Source organism: Lynx rufus, unplaced genomic scaffold (genome assembly GCF_022079265.1).
Source record: "Lynx rufus isolate CCGP_SWC_20201006 ecotype Redwood Valley unplaced genomic scaffold, mLynRuf1.p SCAF_2, whole genome shotgun sequence".
NCBI lineage: Eukaryota > Metazoa > Chordata > Mammalia > Carnivora > Felidae > Lynx > Lynx rufus.
The window spans coordinates 103,668,396-103,693,244 of NW_025814834.1; the positions used below are offsets into that span (position 1 = coordinate 103,668,396).

Sequence of the window (24,849 nt, forward strand, 5' to 3'; positions counted from 1 at the left end):
AAAAAATGAAGGCAAAGATAAAGATTTATGATTATGCCATGATTATTCTTACGTACATAATAATAGAAATTCAAACAGTATAAGGAAGATTCACAAGGAGGTGTAAAAGCCTCTGACCTACCCCTAAGAGTAGTCTCCCTCAAACCGATGACAACTTCTATTAAATTTCTTGTATTTTCCTCTGGGGGGAAATGTGTGTGTATGCATTTGTAAGTACATATACATTTTGTTAATGTCAGAGGGATCGTACAATATATTCTGCAGTGCTTTGTCACCCTGGAAATACTTCCATATCAGCATATTCAGGTCTACCTCATTCTTCTCAATCACTGCCTTGTACTCCATCCTATGGATATACCGTAATTTAATTTCCTGATGCACACTTACCTTGTTTCCAGTTCATACTGTACAAGCAATGCTCTATTGAACCTCCTTTTGCAAATATTTTCTTTAATCATTATAAGCATAAACGTAGGGTAAATTTCTACCAGCAAAGTTGCTAGGTCATAGGGCACCTGCATTTTGAAATTTTAATAAATATTGTCTAATTGTTCTTAGAGAAGTTTATATCAGTTTATGGTTCCATCAAAGCATATGAGAATGTCTGTTTCCCCACATTTTTATTAGAACTGATACCAAACTTGCTCATCTTATAAATGAAATTATCTTTTGACAATGCATTTCTTCTGTGAGGAAGTTAAGTAGATTTTCATATCTTTATTGATCTTTTGTATTTCTTGTTCTCAAAATTCCATATTGATATCCTTTGCTTATTTTTATATCAGGTTGTTTAATGTTCTATTCATATGAGATGTTGGAAATTAAAGAAATTAGTCACTTGACAGTCATGTGTTTATATATTGCAAACCTTTTTTCTTATGGTGTTCTTTGACTTTATTCTTCTAGGGTGTTGGGGGGACATGATAATATTTTTAATACTTTTATCCACAAACGGATCAGTCTTCTTCGTGACTTCGGAGTTTGGGGTATACCTGCAAAAGCTTGACTCTAATCCTCTATTAACATTCCATCTGTGACAGAAGCTCTCTTAACCACCTTCTAAGTAACCCACTCTGTAGACTGGCACTCTGTTTTCCCCTCTTGTTCTCCCCTTGCCACCACTGACTGCTCGGAGTCATGCCAGAACTCTTGGGGTTCTAATTAAAGTAGTAAGCTTCCTAAAATCAGCTGTATTTATTTGCTAACCTATATATGCAAATTTATCTTTCTGATACCATTTAATTATGTGCTACATTAGCCAGTGAAATGTGCATGTGAAAAGCAGGAGGGTTGGGTTTTTGCAAAACCCTTATAAAGGTGTCATTAAAACTTCATCAAATTCTTTAAAAATTATTTAAAATAGGTATTAGTGAGACAATTATGAGAGACTAACAAAAGATGATGCATTTGAGAGACAGAAAAAAATTGATGCCTCACTTGGGGTCTGTTTTTTGCAACAGAGACTCAGGGACTATAATTGGGCTCAAACCCAAAGTAAAAGTAAAACCTTGTTCCTACATAAAAAAGAGTCACAGATAAAAATGCATTTTTTGTCCTAAGCTAAAACAAAATGCTTGTATTTTTATCTCTCCTTTAAATGGCTTTTCAAGGGGCGCCTGGGTGGGGCAGTCGGTTGAGCGTCCGACTTCAGCCAGGTCACAATCTCGCGGTCCGTGAGTCTCCCTCTCTCTCTGCCCCTCCCCCGTTCATGCTCTGTCTCTCTCTGTCCCAAAAATAAATTTAAAAAAGTTGAAAAAAAAAATAATAAATGGCTTTTCAATTAACCAACTAACCATTAGTTTTGGTACCATCAGATACAGTTTCTACTGTATGTAAAAATTCCTCTCGAATATTTAGACAGTTTTTAAGTTTGCTATTAAAAATTATGATAGCCTTTTATATATTCCCTTTTAAATTATACTTGTACATATGGGTCAATTATCTATAAAATTCCCCCCAACATAATATATTTTGAATATATAAAAATGTTCAAACATACAGAAAATTGAAAGAATTGAAGTTAACATCCATATGCTCCTCCCCTAGATTCTGTAATTACCATCTTGCTATATTTGTCTTATGACTTGTCCATCTGCCTAAGCATCTCTCAATCCATCAATACATCTTTTATGCATTTCATAAAATGACGTTGCCCACATCTGTACACTTGACCCCTGAGCACTTCAGCTCACGTGTCTCTAATCTTCAACAATTATCTCTTTTTGACATAACGTTTTTATCAGTAAAATAAATATTAAGTCTACCATTCAGTAAGTTTTAATGAATGCATATTTCTATGAAAGTCAAACCCCCATGGGGATCAAGAGGTACAAACTTCCAAGTATAAAATGAGTCAGTGGGATGTAATGTACATCATATTGATTTTAGTCAATAATACTGCATTTCAAATTTGAAAGTTGGTGAGAAAGTAAATCTTAAAAATTCTTACCACAAGAAATAATTTTTAACTGCATAGGTTGTCAGATGGTAACTAGACTTAATGTGGTGATCATTATACAAATGTCAAATCATGTTGTATATCTGAAATTAATATGTTGTATGTCAATTCTATTTCAGTTAAGAAAGAACGGGGAGGGTGCCTGGCTGGCTCAGTCAGTAGAGACTGACTCTTGGTCTCTGGGTTGTTAGTTCGAGCTCCCCGTTAGGTGTAGAGAGTACTTAAAAACAAAGTCTTTTTTTTTAAAGTTTATTTGTTTTGAGAGAGAGAGAGCTTGGGCACACAATTGGGGAGGGGTCAGGGAGGAGAGAGAGAATCCCAAGCAGGTTCTGCAAGGTGAGCGCAGAGCCCCATACAGGACTCCATCTCTGGGACTGTGAGGTCATGACCTGAGGCGAAATCAAGAGTCAGAGGCTTAACGACTGAGCCACCCCAGAGGCTCCAAAATCTTAAGAAAAAAGAAAGGAGGAAAAAACCTACATAAGGATTTGATACAGAACATTTTCATCACTTGAGAGAGTCTCCTTTTCCCTTCCCAGTCCATTACTACCCTTACCTTCCCTCCCTTTGTTAGCTTCCTGGGGCTACCTTAACAAAGTACCACGAACTGGGTGCCTTAGAACGACAGAAATCTATTGTCTTGCAGTTCTAGAGTCCAGAATCCAAACTCAGAATGTTATCAGGGCCATGCACCCACCCCCGGAGGGTGCTAGGGAAGGATCTCTTCACGTGTCTTTCTTAGCTTCAGGTAGCCTTGGACCTTCCTTGGCTTTTCAATTTAACCACTCCAAAAGTCCATCTTAGCATGGACATTGTTCTGTGAGGAAACCAGCTATATTGGATTAGAGGCCCATGCTACTCCAGCACCACCTCATCTTAGTTATGTCTGCAATGACCCTATTTCCAAATAAAGTTACATTCTGAGGTACTGGCAGTTAGGACTTCAAAATGTCTTTTGTGGGGGGTGGACAGAATACAACCTACAACATTACTAGAGGCAGTGAGTATACTGATTCTTAGAGATTAGAATAGCCTGTCCTAGAATTTTTTATACGTGCAATTTATATGTATATTCTAAGACTCGTTTTAGTCAAAATTTCTGAGATTCATCAGTTTGGTTTTTATTTGGTAAGTAGTTAAATATATTAATAGTTTGCTTATCGGCCTCCTTTTCATGGGTAGCTGAGCTTGGAGACATTCTTGATTTGGGGGATTTTATCAGTAAAAATGCTGTGAACATTCCTGTACAAGTATGCTTGTGAACACATGCTTTCGTTTCTGAGTAAATATCGAGGAGTGGAATTATTGAATATGTTAAGTATACCTGAGAGTTTTTACTGATACTGTCAAAATTGGCTTCCAAAACTATACTTCCATCACTTTACCACCTCATCAGTAATGTGTCTGTGTCTCCACCCTTGGTGGATATCATGACTCTTACATTTTCTCATGTAATAAGACATATATAAAATGTGATTTGCAAATCTGAATATCTTTTTTTTTCAGAGGATTTGAAGTAATTTATTTTTTTTATATATATATATGAAATTTATTGACAAATTGGTTTCCATACAACACCCAGTGCTCATCCCAAAAGGTGCCCTCCTCAATACCCATCACCCACCCTCCCCTCCCTCCCACCCCCCCATCAACCCTCAGTTTGTTCTCAGTTTTTAACAGTCTCTTATGCTTTGGCTCTCTCCCACTCTAACGTCTTTTTTTTTTTTTTCCTTCCCCTCCCCCATGGGTTCCTGTTGAGTTTCTCAGGATCCACATAAGAGTGAAACCATATGGTATCTGTCTTTCTCTGTATGGCTTATTTAAAAATATGGAACGCTTCACGAATTTGCGTGTCATCCTTGCGCAGGGGCCATGCTAATCTTCTCTGTATCGTTCCAATTTTAGTATATGTGCTGCCGAAGCGAGCACCTGAATATCTTTTTATACGCTTCTTGGCCATGCATGTTTCTTTCTTGGTGAATTGTCCATTCAGGTCCTTTCTGTTTTGCAACTTGGTCCATTTAAACAACAAAAAGCTATTTGGACTTCCGCGTCTGAGCATGAGGAAGCAATAGGGCCCAGAGTCAGCCTCCTGTGTAAACAACTGGAAAATTGAACAAAATAATAGGAAAAAATGTTTGCAATATCAGGAAAAGTCCATTAAGACTGTAATTCCTGGGAAAAGATCAAAAGAGAGGTGAGTGAGCCTTCCCATAAGCCAGATCAAAAGAGAGGTGAGTGAGCCTTCCCATAAGCCAGGTTTTCTTTGTGGAGATAATTTATAAGCTGATGCAGGCATATGAAGCCCAAACAAGACTGGTAATCTTGCTACTTGGGGAGACAGGTGTCAGAGTTTTGGGAAGCTGGGGCTGTTAGAAGGTATGAAGCAACGTTCCAAGGAGGAGGAAACGACATAAAGATTTCAGTAAATTTACATAGGAGTCACTCTGAGTCTTAGATGGAATATTAATCTTTGCATGTGGTAAAACCTCATGAAGAAGACAAACTTCTGAGGAAAAACAATTACCAAGTTGTAGGAGGAATATTCCCAGGGCTGGCCACGAGTATGAGAATAATTCAAGTTTCTTTTAGGCACCGAGGAGAAGCCTCTTTGAAGATAAGAGGATGTCAGCAAAAACTCAGGAAAGCCCAAAGTTTAGAAGTGAGGCTAACCAAGTTGGAGGGTAAAAGCTACTCTAAACTCAGTTCAAAGGTTTTAAAACAAGTTTCAAAATGATCAAACTAATTCACAAGTTACTTAACTGCCTAATGGATAAAGGCCATTTAAAAAATACCACTCAAGTGGTCCCTGGGTGGCTCAGTTGGTTAGGCATCAACTTCTGCTCAGGTCATGATCTCACAGGTCATGAGTGTGAGCTCTGTGTCAGGCTCTGCGCTGACAGCTCAGAGCCTGGAGCCTGCTTCAGATTCTCTATCTCCCTCTCTCTCTTAAAAATAAATAAACATTTAAAACAAAAATACTATTGTAGAAAATAAAATTTATCACGTTTGGCAGCCAACAAAAAATTACTATAGACAGGAAGACGCAAGGAAGTATGACCCAGTGGAGAAAAACCGCTTAGTCTTGGAAATGGTGAAGATTGACCAGAACAAAAGGACAATGAAACATGTAGGAAGTAGGATCAATATGCCTATGGATGTAGAAGAAAACATAGGGATAAGAGGGGCAGAGAGAGAGAGAATCCCAAGCAGGCTCTGTGCTGTCAGCATGGAGCCCAGTGTGGGGCTCGAACTCACAAACAGTGAGATCATGACCTGAGCAGAAATCAAGAGACATATACTTAACCAACTGAGCCACCCAAGTGCCCCAAGCAGAATTTTTTTTTTAAAGAACCAGTTGGGAGTGATGTCTTGGAAGATGGTGTAGGAAGTTCCAGGAATCCATCCTTCCACTTAAACAACTAATTTGGCTTGCAGAGAATCTCTGGAGTCACTATTTTGGAGTTCTGGATCCAGTTGGAATATTTGCAGCATCTAGGAGATAGATTGTTGGTAACGAGACTGGTAAGTTTGGGTAAGTTTCAGCCTTTCACGTGGTAGCAACTACCATATCCCATCCTTGCAGCAGGCAGCAGTGAAGATAGCTACCTGTGCTTCTGGTGTGGCTTGCTGGAGCCAGAGTGGGCAATAAGAACCTTGTCTTCCAAGTATCGAGATTTGTGGGTTCTGATTGAGGATTGCTGCTTTTGATCGAGAGGCCAGGACAGAGGCTGGTTTCTATTGTTTTAATCCCAGTGGGCTAAAGCTGCTCCCAGGGGATAAGAACAGTACTTGGTTCCCCCTCCCCCTCTTGAAAGACAGACCTTACAACAATATTTCTCAGGTCACTGGCTGCCACAGAGTAACAGAAACGTAAGTGACCATATAGACAGAAAGGAATACACACTTTGCAAAAATATTTTGGAAAAGTTACAAATAACTCCAGACCTCAACAAGCAAAACTCAGTAATTCCTTTTCTTTCTTTCTTTCTTTCTTTCTTTCTTTCTTTCTTTCTTTCTTTCTTTCTTTCTTTCTTTCTTTCATTTTTACTGTCTTGACTATTTCTTTACTTTTGAGAGATAGAGACAGAGTACGAGTGGGGACAGAGCAGAGAGAGGGAGACACAGAATCTGAAGCAGGTTTCAGGCTCAGAGCTGTGAGCTATCAGCACAGAGCCCAACGTGGGGCTCGAACCCACAAACTGTGAGATCATGAGTTGACCTGAGGTCAGACACTTAGAACTGACTGAGCCACCTAGGTGCCCCAGGACTCAGTATTTCCTAAGGAATGGGGAAATTTGGTTTTCAGAGTTCTCACCACCTAATACTCAAAATGTCCACTTCTCAACAAAGAATAATATTCTTTATAATATTATTATTTGTAATACAATTACAATAAATAGGAAAATATGGCCCATTCACAGGGGAAAGAAAAAGAATTGGATGGAAATCATCTTCAAGGAAGTCCACACAGTAGAATTATTAGTCAAAGATGTGAAATCAACCGTCTTAGATATGTTCAATGGGCTAAAGGAAACCATGGGCAGGAACTGAAAGAAACCAGGAAAATCATGTATGAACAAAATGAGACTTGAACCAAAACAGGGTTACCTGGCTGGCTCAATTAGTACAGATGCATCTCTTGGTCTTGGGGGTCGTGGGGGTTGTGGGGGTCGTGGGGGTCATGGGGGTCGTGGGGGTCGTGGCACCTTGTTGAATGTAGAGATTACTTAAATAAATATTAAAACAAATTCTGGAATGGCAGAGTAAAATAACTGAAAAGAAAACCCACTACAGGGGTTCCATAACAGGTGCGGGTAGCCAGAAAAAGGATCAGTGACTTGAAGATAAGACAATTGAAATTATTTAGTGTAAGGAGGAGAAAGAAAAAAGAGCAAAGGGGAAAACAATCTGAGGGACCCGTGGTATACCACAAAACATACCAACACAAGCATTAAAGGACTTCAGATAGAGAAGAAAGAAAATTGGCTGAGAATATATTTGAAATACAGTAGTCCCCCCCTTATCCATGGTTTCATTTTCCATGGCTTCAGTTACCTGTGGTAAACTGTGGTCCGGAAACAGATGATCCTCCTCCTGACATATCATCAGAGGGTCCATAGTAGCCAAACACTATGTCAATTGTGTTTGTCATCATCACAAGAATAAGGGTGAGTACAGTACAATAAGACATTTTGAGAGACCACATTCTCATAACTTTTATTACAGTATATTATTATAATTGTTTTATTTTATTACTAGTTATTATTCATGTCTTACTGTGCCTAATTTGTAAATTAAACCTTGTCCTAAGTATGCATGTATACAAAAAGATGTAGTATGTAGACGGTTTGGTACTATCCATGGTTTTAGGCATCAGTTAGTCTTAGAATGTATCCCCCGCAGATGGGGGGCATGACTGTAACAGCTGAACATTTTGCAAAACTGAGGAAATACATGAATACACATGCCCCAAAAGTTTGACAAACTTGAAGCAGGATAAAATTAAAAGGTACACACACTGAGATACATTATAATCAAATTGTTGAAACCCAAAGACAATTTTGAAAGCAGCAAGAGAAAAAGAACTCACCAGGTACAAGGATCTTAAGTAAGATCAACAGCTAACTAGAAATGATGGAAGTCATCAGGCTGTGGGATAACATTTAAGATATTGGGGGAAAATGTATCAACCAAGAATTTTATATCTGGCAAAAATACTCTTCAAGAATAAAGGAAAGGGGCACCTGGCTGGCTCAGTCAGTAGAGCACGCGACTCTTGATCTCAGGGTTGTGAGTTCAAGCCCCATGTTGGTTGTAGAGATTACTTAAAAAATTGAGACAGAGGGGTGCCTGGGTGGCTCAGTTGGTTGAGTGTCCGACTTTGGCTCAGGTCATGATCTCACAGTTCATGAGTTCAAGTCCCACGTCATGCTTGCTGCTGTCAGCTCAGAGTCTGCTTCAGATCCTCTGTCCCCCTCTCTCTCTGCCCCTACCCCACTGGTGCTCTCTCAAAAATAAATAAACGTTTAAAAAATAATTTAAAAAAATTTTTAAAGGGACACCTGGGTGGCTCAATCGGTTTAGCGTCTGACTTCAGCTCAGGTCATGATATCACAGTTCATGGATTGATTCGAGACCCGCATCAGGCTCTGTGCTGACAGCTCAGAGCCTGGAGCCTGCTTCTGATTCTCTGTCTCCTTCTCTCTCTTCCCCTTCCCTGTTTGCACTCTCTCTCTTTCTCTCTCTCTCACTCAAAAAATAAACATTAAAAAATTTAAAAAAATTTTAAATGAGAGAGATTTAAGAATAAAGGAGAAATTAAGACATTTGCAGATTAAAAAAAAATGTTGAGGGAGTTCATTACCAGTAGATCTATGCAAAAAGAAATTCTAAAGACAGTACTTTAGGCTGAAATGAAAGGAAACTAGATGGAAACTTAAAGCCATAAGAAAAAATAACACTGATAAAGGTAAATAAATTTTACATAGATAAATAAAACCAATAGTTTACTTTTAGCATGGTTGGTTACATTTCTTTTTTTCCTATATAATGTAATAGGCAAATGCATAAAATAATAATGAATCTTAATTAGTGGGCATACAACATATACAGATGAAGTCTGTGACAATTTTCTGGTCAACATCATTAATCATTAAGGAAATGCAAATCAAAACCACAATGAGATACCACTTACACTCATTAGGATGGCCATTATCAAAAAATCAGAAAATGACAAGTGTTATTGAGGATGTGGAAAAATTAGAACACTTGTGCACAGTTGATGGGAACATAATACGGTGCAGCCACTATGGGAAACGGTATAGCTGCTCCTCAAAAATAGAATTACCATTTGATTCAGCAATTCCATTTCTGGGTATATAACAAAAAGCAGTGAACACTGGATCACAAAGATATATGTATACACACACACACACACACACACACACATACATACATACACTTGTGCTTATAGCAGCATTATTCACAATAACCAAAAGATAGAAGCAACCCAAGTATCCATCAATGGATTAATGGCTAAATAAGTGAAATCATACAGTATTTGTCTTTCTCTGACTTATTTCATGTAGCATAATCCCTTCAAACACCATCCATGTTGTTGCAAATGGTAGAAGTAACCCTGGGGGGAGAACACTTATGTTTTTATGGCTCATGTTTTTATGGCCATATAAATGCAATATCATTGCATTATATTATATTGCATTACATATATATATATATGTATATATATATGTATATACACTTAGGTTGTTTTCACGTTTTGGCTGTTGTAAATAATGTTGCTATAAACATGGCAGTCAAATTTCTCTTTCTTATAGGGACACCAGTCTTATAGGGGCACCTAAACCAGTCATATTGGTTTAGGGTCTGCTCGAGTGACCTCATCTTAACCTGATTTCATATGCGAAGATCAGATATGGTCACCTTCATAGGTACTGGGGATTGGAACTGCAACCTATCTTTTTTTAGGACATGATCCAACCCATCCTCTGTTCTAATTACCTCATTTTACACATGAGAAAACTGATGCCAGAAAAGATAAATCCTTGTTCAAGTGAGTTAGTGAGAGGGTGGTCACCACTGACCTTTCTACTGTATGTCTTTTAATGCCTTCAGAGGCCCTTGGGGCAGTCAGTAGTCACAGTATGGGGCAGTCAGTGAAAGACCTCCTTACTCAAAGCATACCCACTCATGAGCAGTGTCAACAAACTGCAAGCTTGTGGGTAATGCCGACTCTCAGGCTCCACTCTAGACTTAAGCCTTTTAACAAGACGATTTGGTGACATATACACATTAACTTCTAGAAATAATGAGCCTTCGTTCCTTCCTTTTTCTTCTCATCCTGGTTTCACCATTAGGCAAATCTAATAGCAAAATGTTTTTACTTCTGTCTTTCTATTACACAATATTATGAACTTCCTGGTGCCATCCAAGGTTTTCTCAATTTTTCTTCCTATCAGTATAAAGAAGGAGCATCGGTTACCAGACCAATAGACTCTGTTCCAGACTTGTCTTCAATTCATCCTTCCATGTCCCTTCTCTGCATAATTCTCTCCCCCAGGTATCCCCCCCCCGTTCTTTTAAGGTGTCCTTCAATCAGCCTCTGTGGCTAATACTTTAGTATGAATTTAAGATCTTACTTCCCCCCAGGGTTACTTGTAAAGAGAGAAAGTGTGGACTTTCAAACATGAGATTCTGGCTCAGGAAAGCTTTAACTGGATAAAGGGAACTACCCAATCACATGAAATTAGGCACAAGTCATGGCTCTATTTAGGAGACCTTCATCTTCTGTTTGCATCCCCAGGTACTTTTGTTCTTTGGTCTGTAACATTTACATCCTCTTATATGTCATGTTGAATGCTTTTTTTTTTTAATTTTTAAAAATATTTTTATTTTTGAAAGAGAGAGAGCGTGAGTGGGGGAGGGGGAGAGAGAGAGAGAGAGAGAGAGAGAGAGAGAATCAGAAGTAGGCTCCAGGCTCTGAACTGTCAGCACAGAGCCCCATGCGGGGCTTGAACTCAAGAACCGTGGGATCATGACCTGAACCGAGGTCGAACGCTTAACTGACTGAGCCATCCAGGCGTTCCATGTTGTATGCTTTTGAAAACATTTTCAGACACCTTGTTTTCTGTAACTCTCATTACTGCCCTGTGAGGCAGGTAGTATCATCTTTATCCTAACAGACCTTAAACCTGTTTTAGATGTGTTCGCTTCTAAAGTTTAGACTATTTGCAGTCTGCTTATAGCAATCTCTCTCTTAGCGCTGTTTCCTGATGACTGGGTTTATTTATTTTTTATTTATTTTAGTTGTGTGCATTTTTTGAATAGGTAATGCTCTCTTGATCCAGTGTCTGATAAATTAGTTCTTCATGATATCCACTCTCCTGAGAGTATTTGCTTTTCAGTGGAGCCTTTTTGGAATCCCAAAAAGCCTTTTGGAATCCTAGAGGCTTTCAGGCTCTGGGACTGAGTGTTAAATTGGACTTCCTTCTGCTCCACGATGCTCAGAATACCTTGACATGAGTGACCCCACTAGTGTGGACCAGTTTTGAAAAGCTAATCAAGAAAGTAAAGAACTCTCTTGGAAATAAACACAAAAGAAGGAGAATTTGCAGGCTTGGGACAAATATCCCTAATTATTTAAAGGGTTCTGATACGAAAGAATTATGTTTCTTCTTGTGGGCAGAGGTGGATTCACCATGAAGATAATTAGGTTTAAGCTTTGGGTCTCTTGACTTGTGTGGGCCCCTTCCAAGAACCAGTACCTAATTTTCAATACTTAAATATGTGTTATTTCACTTAAAGGGCCCTGTCCCAGTTGTATGGTTTTCAGAAGCCACACAATTGGGTCTACCTCTTTCTGCGTGACTCCAGAGGGCAAACCAAGAGCGAAGATACACATGGAAATCTAGAGTGAGAATGTTCTGTTAAAACTGCCAGTTATTTCACTAGCAAAAGTTGGGAATAGCAGAGAGCTGCAATTTGGGACAAGCAAGTTACGCCAAACCATAGGCAAATCTAGGAAAAAAAACAAATCTAGAAAACAAAAGAGGAGGGACACTCTTTTACAGAGGAAAGTGGGAAATTGAGAGGGCTGTTAGAGACAAAAAGTCCCTTGGAGTAAACAGGGAGTTCCAAGTATAGGGGCTATTCATTGGCTCAGTTGTGATGGCCTCTCACTGGCTGGGGAGAAGAAAAACCTTTCTGCTTCCTACTGGGATGGTAAAGTAGTAGCTAAATCAGCATGCGCATGGAAGGTACATCTTTTCCCGTTGGGTCTGAGTGGTGCAGCGTTAGAGCTCCCCCTGCTGGCCTCCCCCCTCCATTCTAAACAATGTTTCTTTTTGTTACAATCTCCCCTCTCAATGAAGGAAAATCTTTCCATGGGCCAGGACTATTCACCAAAAAGTGGGTTATTGTGGTAGGCACCCTCCATAGCCCACTCAGAGTCATTCTTCCTTGCAACACCCCCCTTATCCTGCTAATAAAACTTGGATTTGTTCTGGGGCGCCTGGGTGGCTCAGTTGGTTAAGCATCAGACTCTTGATCTCATCTCAGATCTTGATCTCAGGGTCCTGAGGTCCAGCCCTGCGACACGCTTTGTGCTCTCACAGCGTGGAGCCTGTTTGGGATTTTTCTCTCTCCCCCTCTCTCTGCCCCTTTCTGGCTCAAGCTCTCTCTTTCTCTGTCTCTCTCAAAATAAATAAATAAACAAACATTAAAAACAAAAACAAAAACTTGGACTTGTTCAAGAAGTTAATGGAGAGTCCAGATCTGAGAGCGGGCCCTTCCCCAAACCCCAAGAGTGAACTGTGGTTGGTGTAAACAAATCATGGTGTTCTCTTACCCTATGGTCAAGTAAATAGTCTAAGGGTCAGTAAGTAGTCTAAGTCTGGGCAGGTAAAGGTAATCTAGTTCTGACTAATGAAACACGCTGGTGTCCGGTGGGGGGGGGGGGGTGGGACTTCACTCTCTAAATTAAAAGACAAGGCTTTAGGAAGTTCTTTCCCCCTTTGCCTTTCATTCCTGAAACTCGGAAGAGCTGGGCATACTGCCACTCTTCTGGGGCCAGTAAGCTAGAAGCATAGAAACCAGACTCAACACGCTAAGGATGGCAGAACAGGAAGAGTAAAAGTGTTTAGGATCCTTATAGTGCTGTCGAGGACCTGAACCAATACTAGACAGCCGCCTACCTCTAGGTTACCTATGTGAAAAACACAAACTCCTTATTGAAGTACAGTTAATTGTGTTCTCTATTACTTGGGGCCAAATGCATTCTTACTGAATTCAGCGGTGTTCAAGGCGAGAGCCTACTGTGTCTCTGGTGGGAGCCAATTACGGGACCAATTTGCCACAAAATAGGGATGTTGCAGAGAGTATGTCTCAGAGGGAGGATATGGGGAGGAGACAAATTGGTATTAGGAATAATCTTATGTGATGAGAGCATGGACAGCTTCCCATGACTTAACTTCTTAAGTTCCATTTTTCTTCCCCACATCTTCGTATTTCCTTCAGCCTACAACGTTCTTTCTCACCTATTCCTCTCCCCTCATCCACAGTCTCCCTCAGCCCCACCCTCCACAGGAGTTAGAGCTAAGGATTGAGCAGAAGGGGAGTAGAGGACACCTTCTCCAGATTGGTGGGACACGCAACAATTTAGGGAAATGAGGTAGGTTTGTAAGCCTTGACAGAAAATGCCCTCATTATTGATCAGTAAACAAATGAATTACAATACAGCTTTCAAATGTATAGACGCTGGGTGACAAATAGTTAGACGGTGACAGCGCGGATGGCACTCAAGACTATAGCTTTCAAACGGGTCATCAGTCCCCCAGCAGAAGGCTTTCCAAGAAGTACATAGCCTTGACAGAATTTTTTTTTTACTTTTTTTTTTCAACATTTATTTATTTTTGGGACAGAGAGAGACAGAGCATGAGCGGGGGAGGGGCAGAGAGAGAGGAAGACACAGAATCGGAAACAGGCTCCAGGCTCTGAGCCATCAGCCCAGAGCCTGACTCGGGGCTCGAACTCCCGGACCGCGAGATCGTGACCTGAGCTGAAGTCGGACGCTTAACCGACTGCGCCACCCAGGCGCCCCGACAGAATTTTTTAAAAAAACTTTTTATTATGGAAAAAATTTAAACCTGTACATCAAATAGAATACTTATCTACTCAGCTTCAACCTATAGCCCTTTCTTGTGTCATCCATACATCCACCGCCTCCCTGCCTCCCATGTCATAATCATCACCAGCGCTTTTTTATTGAGATAAAGATGCAAAGATGACCCTCAACAAATCCTCCCATCCCTGTACTTCCACGCTGCTTCTCCCATGAGAGAAGATCAAAATGTCCTACAGTTAGATTGCAGTGATGGTTGCACAGCTTTGTGAATAAGTTACAAGTCAGTGAAGTGTGCATTTTAAATGGGTGAATTGTATCACATGTGATATATCTCAATGGAGCAATTTTAATTTTTTTATTAAATTTTTTAAAAAAATATTTACTTTTGAGAAAAAGAGAGAGAGAGTGCATAAGTGGGGAAAGGACAGAGAGAAGGAGACACAGAATCTGAAGCAGGCTTCAAGTTGTCAGTGCGGAGTCTGACGAGGGGCTCGAACTTACCAACCGGGAGGTCATAACTTGAGCCGAAGTCAGATGTTTAATGGACTGAGCCATCCAGGCGCCCCAATGGAGCTATTTTTAAAAAGTAGAGAAAGAAAATTTGTTTAATACTACTAAAAAAAAATGGGCATCTTATTCCCATCCTAGTTGAAAATGGTCTGGCCTGTGACTTGCTTTGACCATAATAGGCAACAGAAGTGACACAGTGTGTCACTGTGCATTCTGGGCATTTCCCTTAATAGGCTTTGGGGCCTGAGCCACCCCAACTACCCTGCTAGAGGAAGAGGCCTGAGCCGGACTCAGCTGTTCATTTCAGCCATCCCAGCTAAGATGCCACAGAGAATGAAGCCATTTTGGCAACTCCAGCTCCAGGTGATGTGCCCCAGCCAACACCACGTGGATCAGAGACCAGCTGTTCCTGCCAAGTCCAACTTGTAAGTCTTGGGGTGGTGGGGGACCGGCAGGGCCAAATCTCCAGAAGGGGCTCAGTATTTGTCTCTTCTCATCTCAGCCTGCAGGGTCCTCCACTTCAGCCACTTCACACCCTCACACCTTCCAGGGTTGACTCTCTGGCTTGCCCAGACTGTGGTGGGTGTCCACACTGCCCTTCACCTTACAGGTCTCACCTTAAGCTCTTACCTCCCTGTCTTGTCACCTCCCATGGCTCCATCTACTCACCTCCAGCCACACTGGCTTTCCTTGAGCAGGCCAAGCACCCAGGTAACAGGGCCTTTGGGGTTCCCTCTGCTCTTCCCCCAGGGGTCCACAGGACTACTCCTTTGCCTCCCTTGGTCTTCAGTCAAAGGTCACCTTTTTCTTGAGACCTTCCTCCTCACCTAGCCAGTCTGTCTAAAATGACCACTTCCTTATTCCCCATCTCTATCCCCTGCTTTTATTTTTCTCTCTCTCGTTTAGCACTGCCTAACAGTATTTAATTTTACTAATGTATCTCGTTTATTTTCTGTCTCTCCTGCTAGCACTTAAGCTGCATGAGGGATTCTTGTCTGTCCTGATACGCCTCTGTATCTCCAGGGTCTAGAACACCACCTGGCCCATCACGGGCAATTTCACAAATTATCTGCGGAAAGAACTGATGAAACGTCCCCTGTCCACGCTATGTTAAACAGACATCTATTTCCCATTCCCTGCTTTATTTTTCTTCATGATACCACAATTTTATCTGTATTTATTACCGTCTTTCTCTCTACTACAATGAAAGTTCCTCTAACAATGGGGCAGTAAATATTTGCTGAATGAATCAATTTCTTGAACGAATAGATGAATGAGTCTAGCGGCACCTGATGCTGGATTCCGAGAGCGCCAAGCTACCTTTGCGATAAGACTGACTAATTTGGGGGCTCTCTGCCGGCGTGCACCCCCTCCGAAGGAGGAGGTCTGATAACCATGGTTGGATTTCGGCAGCGCCCCTTTAAACCAGCCGTGGACGCTGGGCCGCTGGCGCCGGTTGCAGATCCGGTAGGGCCTGGCATCGCCTGTTTAACCCGAGTCTCGCCCAGCCGGGAGATTTCCGGGGCGGTGTCATTGCCCATTTAAGATCAGAGCGCCCCGCCCCGGGGGCGGAGCTTAGAAGGGGCTTTAAGGGGCGGGCCGGCGGGAGGCTGGGGTCCTCCGCAGGATTAGCGCAGGGTGGGCGCGCGCCTTAGGCCGCCATTTCTTGGCGTCTCCAGAGGAGCCGCCCCCTCCTCAGTCTCGCTCGGGACCTCTTCCCTTCCGTCGCCGGCTCTCCGTGCCGTCTTCGCCACCGCGCCTCCGTCCCCAGCCCAGGTAAGTGCGAGGCCCAGTGGCCCCGGCCGCGCTGCCCGCACCCGGCTCCGTCTACGCCCCGCTTCGCCTCCCGGCTCGTGGGACCCGTTCCGGCCCGCGCCTGGGCTCCGTGCTCGCGGCCTCGCCTCGGGACCTCGCCTCCGGCCGCCGCTGCTTCCCCAGCCGGCCGGCAAAATATTAAACCTGCTGGGAGGGGAGGGGAGGGGCGGCGGCGGCCAATCGGGCCCGGCCGCTGAGTTTCGGGCGATACCGTGAGCCGCAGCCGGGAGTCCGGGGCAAGGCCGGTTAATGTGTGCCGACTCAACCCCTGCCCGGTCCCGACTCCCTCGTGAGTGGCCGAGGGTCGCCCTTCACCGTGAGTTCTCGAGTTAGCCGTCTGGTTGGCGAGGGGGATGTGGCAGGTCAAGGGAAAAACCCACCTCGAGTGTGTGTCACGGTTTTACAACAAAAACCCGGGTGGACTTCGGGGGTTGGTTTGCGTTTGACCGAAACTTCATCCGCTTGGCAATTGTGAGAGGCAGGTGTGTTCCCAGCAATGGCGGGATCCAAAGGACCCTCCCCGCCCCCACTCGTGGAGCTGGGCGTGTTCTTCGTGGGTCCTTCGGTGTGTGAACTTTAATGGTACCTGTCACTACTTTTGTGGTTACTAAGTCTCATGAATTTTAGCTAAGGGTAAGAAGACCCAAGTCTTTTAAACCTCTCAGCCACATTTTAAATCAATATCAGAAGTATTTTTTTTTAAGAGTTAGGGGAAGAATTACCCATAACTCCATTTCTGGCCTTGCTAACACGTTGTTGAACCCTACTTAAGATAGTGAATTATTCGTAAGCTAGTTTGCAGAGTTTTCTTCTTTTATAGGTAACCTTCGTTAGCAAATGATAGGTATTACTTCTGTTGAATTATTCTTTTACAAACGTTTTCTGTGTTGGGATTAGTGGGGCCAAAGGTATTAATATCTTCATGGCACTTCTGTATATGGGTATATTGCTTTATCAAAAAGCAATTGCCTACCAAAGAATGTGGCCATCACTCACTTAGGAGCGTGTACATATTTCATGACAAACTTCTGAGTTTTTAGATAAAAAAAAAAAAAACCTGCAGTTAATACAGTGCGTTTTTATGATTGTAAAGGAAACCTTTCTTGTTCATTGCTGAAAAATTAGAAATCACAGATTAAAAACTAGCACTAAAAAAACATATAAACCTACTCTCTGAGAATTCCACTGTATCATTTTAGTGTCAGAAGTTCTTTATTGAGTTCCTAATATGCTGATTACTATGCTAGCTAGGTCATCTTGCTGAATGAGTCAGACCAGGTCCTTGAGTCTTAGTGGGGAAGTACACAGTTAAAAAAATAATTAAACAATTGGGTGTTTAATTACAGTTTTCTAAGTGTTGAAAAGTCTAAGGGTATTTAAAGGAGTACCTCATTTAGACTCAGGAGTCAGGGAATGCTTTTCTGAGGAAATGGGGGAGACATAAAGTGGAAAAAGAGCATTCCAGAAAGATGGAACAGCCGAAACAACAACAAAACAACAAAAAAGGCCTGCAGTTAAAAAGATTGTTGGATTGAGCAGAAGGGATACCAGAGCAGATTGAGCAGCTGGGAGTAGGCTTTCTGAAGGGTCAGGCAGGTAGGAGGAGGAGCTGCATCAGGGAGCAAGGCCATTAAAGATTTTTAAACTGGGATCAGATTTGTGGTTGCTAAAAATCTGCTGTAGCGTTAAGAATGGAAATAGCAGTTGGGTGGAAAAAGTGAATTTTGAAACATCGTTTTTTCTTTAAATAATTTTTAAAAGCTCTTTTGAGGGGCGCCTGGGTGGCTCAGTCGGTTAAGTGGCCAACTTCAGCTCGGGTCATGATCTCACAGTCTGTGAGTTCGAGCCCCATGTCCGGCTCTGTGCTGACAGCTCAGAGCCTGGAGCCTGTTTCAGATTCTGTGTCCCCCTCTCTCTCTGCCCCTCCCCTGCTCATGCTCTGTCTCTCTCTGTCTCAAAAATAAATAAAAACATTTAAAAAAATAAAAATAAAAGCTCTTTTGACACCTTCATATATTCTTATTATAGAGGACTTTGGTACCTTCACATGACCCTCTCCAGAGATAACCTCCCTTAACAGTTGCATGTCTTAGTCCTTTTGCGTACATGTAGGTATCCCACACCAGGGTGGGATAAAACTTAACCATTTTTCTCTGATTTCATTTTTAACTTAAAAATATTGTTGGTGTCTGAGTCCACTGTATTTAAAAAACAGCTGTGTTGTATGCCAGTTGATGTGCCATAGTTTGTTTAACCGCTTGATGGACACATTTAAAATTGTAAGGCAGTTATGCCCTGAAAATCCTTATTTCTACAACTTGGATCACATCCTGTTTCTTTAGGATATCTTATCAGAAGTAGAATTGCCAAATGAAAGGGTATGCACGTAAACATTTTTTTTAAGATTAACATTTTTTTTAAGATTAACATTTTTTTTTAACATTTATTTATTTTTGAGAGAGACAGAGCATGAGTAGGGGAGGGACAGAGAGAGAGAGGGGGAGACACATAATCTGAAACAGGTTCCAGGCTCAGCTATCAGCACAGAATGTGGGGCTTGAAGCCATGAACTGTGAGATCATGACCTCAGTTGAAGTCAGACGTTGAACCAACTGAGCCACGTGGGTGCCACATTTAAAGATTTTTTTAAAAAGCTTATTTATTTTTGAAAGAGAATCCCCAGCAGGCTCTGCACCATCAGCACAGAGCCCAACTCAGGGCTTGAACCCAAAATTCACAAAATCATGACCTGAGCCAAAATCAAGAGTTGGACACTCACCTACTGAGCCACCCAGGCGTCCTTGCACATTAACATTTTTGATAGTGTGGTCAAATCTTCCAAAGAGGACAATGTGTGAGGGTGATTGTTTATCCCATATCCTTTTCAACACTGGCTGTCTTTTTATTTATTTTTATTTTTTTATTTTAGAGAGAGAACACCAGCGGAGAAGAGAGGCAGAGGGGGAAGAGAAGGAATTAAGTTTATTTATTTTGAGAGAGAGAGAGAGAGAGAGAGAGAGACCGACCCCCAAGCAGGCTTTGCACTGTCAGTGCAGAGCCCATTGTGGGGCTCGAATCCATGAACCATGAGATATGACCTGAGCCGAAATCAAGAGTCGGGATGCCCGACTGAGCCACCCAGGTGCCCCTCATTTCTTTGACTTTAAATTCTTAGTCCATCAGAAATGTATTTTCATATACATTACTTTTTCTCTTTTTAAGTTTATGTATTTATTTATTTTGAAAGAGAGTCAGTGAGTGCACACGGGGAAGGGGTGCAGAGAGAGAGGAAGAGAGAATCTCAAGTTGGCTCCATGCTGTCAGTGCAGAGCCCAACTCAGACTCGAACTCACAAGCCATGAGATCATGGCCTGAGCCATGAGGTGCCCCTCATGTAAGTTGCTTTTATATTTTGTAAAAAGTAGTTGTGACATTTGGTTTTACGGTTCAGAATACATAGCTATTATATCGTAAAGAACCTTTGTTTTTTCTTAGCAGATTAACTACTTGTATAATGAGTTTTTATTTTCAAGGGAGAAGATAAGGTAAAAGTCAGGAAGCTTGTTTTTTAGTTCATTTGCTTCCTAGGAATCTCTCAGTTGTGCATTTTGAACATTGTTTTCCCTAAGAGAAACTTTTATTTTGGAAAAATTCAACATATACAGAAGTAGTCAGAAGAATATAATGAACCCTCATATACCTATCGTAACAGCTCTGACAATGGCCAGTTACCTGGGCAATTTTAGTTTCTAGCCCCACTTAACTCCTTTCCTTGTATTATTTTGGTGCAAATACTAGGCATTGCATCATTTATGAGTATTTCAGTGTGTATCTTTAAAAAAATAAGGACTTTGGGGTGCCTGGGTGGCGCAGTCGGTTAAGCGTCCGACTTCAGCCAGGTCACGATCTCGCGGTCCGTGAGTTCGAGCCCCGCGTCGGGCTCTGGGCTGATGGCTCAGAGCCTGGAGCCTGTTTCCGATTCTGTGTCTCCCTCTCTCTCTGCCCCTCCCTCGTTCATGCTCTGTCTCTCTCTGTCCCAAAAATAAATAAACGTTGAAAAAAAAAAAAAAAAAGGACTTTTTGGGGAACATATCTTTGAACTATTGTATCTAAACTGTTGAACATATCTTTACACTATTGTATCTAAAAGAAAAAGGGCAGTAATTCGTTGGTTATCATAAACAAGCCAGTCAGTTTTCAAATGTGTGCATGTATAATTTATATCCTTGGGAAGTTCAGATGACAACTGTCATGTCTTTGCTAGTTTACCTAATTACATAGGAGTATGTGTGCTTGTAAAATGAGGATTTATAGCAATTGAATTTTTAAATACATTGGTATTATTTCAGCATTTTGGCTTCTATTTTCATCATATTTACAAATGCATCTAGTTTAAAGCATCAACTGGTTATACAGGACTTCTTTAACATTTAGTTTAAATTTTTTAATTAGTTTATTTATTGTTTAATTTACATCCAAGTTAGCATATAGTGCAACAATGATTCGGGAATAGATTGCTTAATGCCCCTTACCTATTTAGACCATCACCCCCCCCAACACCTCCAGTAACCCCTCTATCTGTTCTCTATATTTAAGAGTCTCTTATGTTTTGTCCTGCTCTCTGTTTTTATATTATTTTTGCTTCCCTTCCCTTATGTTCATCTGTTTATTTTAAATTCTTCATATGAGTGTCATATGATATTTGTCTTTCTCTGACTAATTTCACTTAGCATATACTCTCCAGTTTCATCCACGTAGTGGCAAATAGCAAGATTTCATTCTTTTTGATTGCCGAGTAATACTCCATTGTATGTATATATACCACATCTTCTTTATCCATTCATCCATTGATGGACATTTGGACTCTTTCCATACTTTGGCTATTGTCGATAGTGCTGCTATAAACATTGGGGTGCATATGCCCCTTCGAAACAGCACTTCTGTATCCCTTGGATAAATACCTAGTAGTGCAATTGCTGGGTTGTAGGGTAATTTTATTTTTAATTTTTTGAGGAACTTCCATACCATTTTCCATAGTGGCTGCACCAGTTTGCATTCCCACCAGTAGTGCAAAAGAGAGCCTCTTTCTTCACATCCTTGCCAACATCTGTTGTTGCCTGAATTGTTAATGTTAGCCATTCTGACTGGTGTGAGGTGGTATCCCATTGTGGTTTTGATTTGTATTTCCCTGATGATGAGTGATGTTGAGTACTTTTTATGTGTCTGTTAGCCATTTGGATGTCTTCTTTGGAGAAGTGTCTATTCATGTCTTTAGCCCATTTCTTCACTGGATTATTCATTTTTGGGGTGTTGAGTTTGATAACTTCTTTATAGATTTTGGATACTAACTCTTTATCTGATAGGTCATTTGGAAATACCTTCTTCCATTCTGTCGGTTGCCTTTTAGTTTTACTGATTGTTTTCCTTCGCTATGCAGAAACTTTTTATTTTGATGAGGTCCCAATAGTTCATTTTTGCTTTGTTTCCCTTTCCTCCAGAGACATGTTGAGTAAGAAGTTGCTGCGGCCCATGTCAAAGAGGTTTTTGCCTGCTTTCTCCCCGAGGGTTTTGATGGCTTTCTGTCTTACATTTAGGTCTTTCATCATCCATTTTGAGTTTATTTTTTGTGTTTGGTGTAAGAAAGTGGTCCAGGTTCATTTTTCTGCATGTCGCTGTCCAGTTTTCCCATCACCAGCTGAAGAGACTGTCTTTATTCCATTGGATATTCTTTCCTGCTTTGTCAAAGATTAGTTGGCCATACATTTGTGGGTCCATTTCTGGGTTCTCTATTCTGTTCCATTGATCTGAATGTCTGATTTTGTGTCATAAACAGGACATCTTTAATGATAACATCAGACAACTTAAAAAAAAATTAGATCCTAAATTGAATTAGGATCTAAAGTAGGTCCATGCATTGTGATTAACAGATATATATGTATTTATTTATTTATTTATTTATTATTTTTTTTAATAAAAAATTTTTAATGTTTATTTGAGAGAGAGTGAGTGCGTGTGCAAGCAGAGCAAAAGCAGGGAGGGACAGAGAGACAGAGACATAGAATCTGAACCAGGCTCCAGGCTCTGAGCTATCAGCACAGAGCCCAACACAGGGCTTGAACTCATGAACTGCAAGATTATGACCTGAGCTGAAGTTGGACGCTTAATTGACTGAGCCTCCCAGGCGCCTGAAAAGATGGATATATATTTTAAGTCTTTCTTATTAATCTGTAGTTTTCCTTACATCTCTTCCCCCCTTGCAATTTGTTGAATAAACTGAAATGTTTTAAACAACAAATTTATCATGTATGTTTTGTGCTTGTGTTTTCATGCAGATGCTTTTTAGCTATGATCTTTGATAATTTTTTCTCTCTAAAATATGCATAAATTTTACATAAATTGCTCTGTGACGTAGTAGAAAGAGACCAATATTTGGAGCCAGAAAAATTAGAGTTTGAGCCCCTCTCTTCATTATTTACTAAATAATGGACCTGGCCAATGGTCTCATTTATCGGACCCTTAGTTTACTCATCAAAATAAGACAGTATTTTGGGGAGTTTTTCTAAGCAGCAAGTAAGATTCTTTACTAACCATTTGTTGTACTTGTTGATGAAGTCTATTCAAAATAGAAATTGTGTCTTCAAGGAGCCAATGATAAAGGAGACAGACATGTAAATGAATAATTAAAATCTGATTAGTGAAACAGTGAACAATCTTCAAGTTTCAGTGGAAGTGTGATGATGGGAGTGACTCTTTGGCAATCAGAGAATGTTTCTCAGGGGAGGTATAGGTGGAATTGAATTAAAAAATAGATCGGGATTTTCTGATACATGGGCTTTTGACATCTGGGTTAATAGTACCTTTCTTAGGCTGCTGAAATAGTACCTTTGTAAGGTGCAAAGGGAGCAGTGTCTGAAGAGAAACCTGGAGAGAAAGAGACAGGGCCAGATGTTCTATTTGAGTGCTTTTGTAAACCAAAAACCTATCTAAAATTTTATTTTCTTGGTAGTTAAGCAGATGAACATAAAAATGACACCTCTTAGAGCTTTGCCAATTTACTCAATTATGTAGGAATATCCATACTTATCCATATGTGTGGTATGTGTATGATCTTCAGTTTATGGGCATTATTTTTTAATGTGCTGGTATTTATTTTTAAATTACCTTTTAATCAAGTTTATAAATGTAACTAGTTGAAAGTCATCTAATCCGAAGTCTTCTTTTGAAAAACAGTACTCTCCTGAGTTCTGTTCCCTTTAAGACAACCACTTTGATTTAAACATATTTTTACTGTCACTTCTTGATTTTTGGTTTCAGGAATTACCAGTTGAATTCCAACTAGGCAAAATGAGGAATTGGCTCTCTGTCCACATCTACCTTTATTATTTATCTTATAGTTACTTTATAGTTGTGTTTAGATCAATATTTAGTGTTTAGAGTATTATGAATATTTAAAATATTAGCTAAGTCATGTAGTATACTGTGATTCCTTTTTCTGCTTGACTTCTTGTTTTCTTGTTTTCTCTGGAATTAATAATTGTCTTATTTGCATAAATTAGACATTAGGTTAGCAAAGTAGTTTTTTTGGTGTTACCATTTTGTGTTTGTTGTATTTTTAAAATTACTAAACCTGTCTCTTAATAAAGACATGAAAGGAAATGGCATTAACATAATTTAACATTATAAAGAGTTGATTTTACTAAATAGCAATTTAAAATATGTAAGAAATAGAATATTTGATAAAAACATAAAATTTGGATTATATTTGTATTTTAGCTGAAATAGGTGATTTTTTAAAAAAGATTTTATCTTTAGTAATTTTTTTTAATGTTTTTATTTTTGAGAGAGAGAGAGAGAGAGAGAGAGAGAGAGAGAGAGAGAGAGAAACAGAGCACAAGTGGGGAAGGGGCAGAGAAAGAAAGGGAGACAGAATCCAAAGCGGGCTCCAGGCTCCAGGCTCCGAGCTGTCAGCACAGAGCCCTGCACGGGGCCCGAACCCACAGACCACACGATCATGAACTGAGCCAAAGTTGGCCGCTTAACCGACTGAGCCACCCAGGCACCCTTTGAAGATTTTATCTTTAAATAATCTCCCCACCCAGTGTGGGGCCCAAATTTGTAATCCCAAGATAAAGCATCGTGTGCTCCACCCACTGAGCCAGCTAGGCACCCCTTTTTGTGTTTTTACTGTGATTGCTCAGAAAAGAAATGATACTTCTTAGGATTGTTAGTGATCATCAAAGGATACTTTAGCGAATGGATTGTTTCCTAACATTTGTAGAGGTATACGGCTATTGTACATAAAATTCATTGATCCAAAAGACCTGATAAGCTTAATTAATGTTTGTTGTCTTCTGTCAACTCCTTATAAAATAGTCCAGTAAGTTTAGAAATGCTGTAAATTATAGCTCTATTTTATATAAAA

The 24,849-nt window shown here is 40.6% G+C and overlaps 1 protein-coding gene and 1 non-coding gene across 2 annotated transcripts in view; one reads left to right on the forward strand and one right to left on the reverse strand.

The window, feature by feature from the left end:
- Window positions 1-4,280: 4,280 nt before the first annotated feature.
- On the reverse strand, window positions 4,281-4,387 carry LOC124516686 (U6 spliceosomal RNA). Its single transcript, XR_006963096.1, has one exon. It is a non-coding gene; the product is annotated as a U6 spliceosomal RNA (small nuclear RNA).
- An 11,884-nt stretch (window positions 4,388-16,271) lies between these two features.
- Window positions 16,272-24,849, forward strand: part of EPB41L5 (erythrocyte membrane protein band 4.1 like 5) — a 136,655-nt gene continuing 128,077 nt past the window's right edge. The window contains exon 1 of the mRNA XM_047085645.1: window positions 16,272-16,388. The gene's annotated coding sequence lies outside the window, so the exon portion shown is untranslated. The remainder of the gene's footprint in view (window positions 16,389-24,849) is intronic.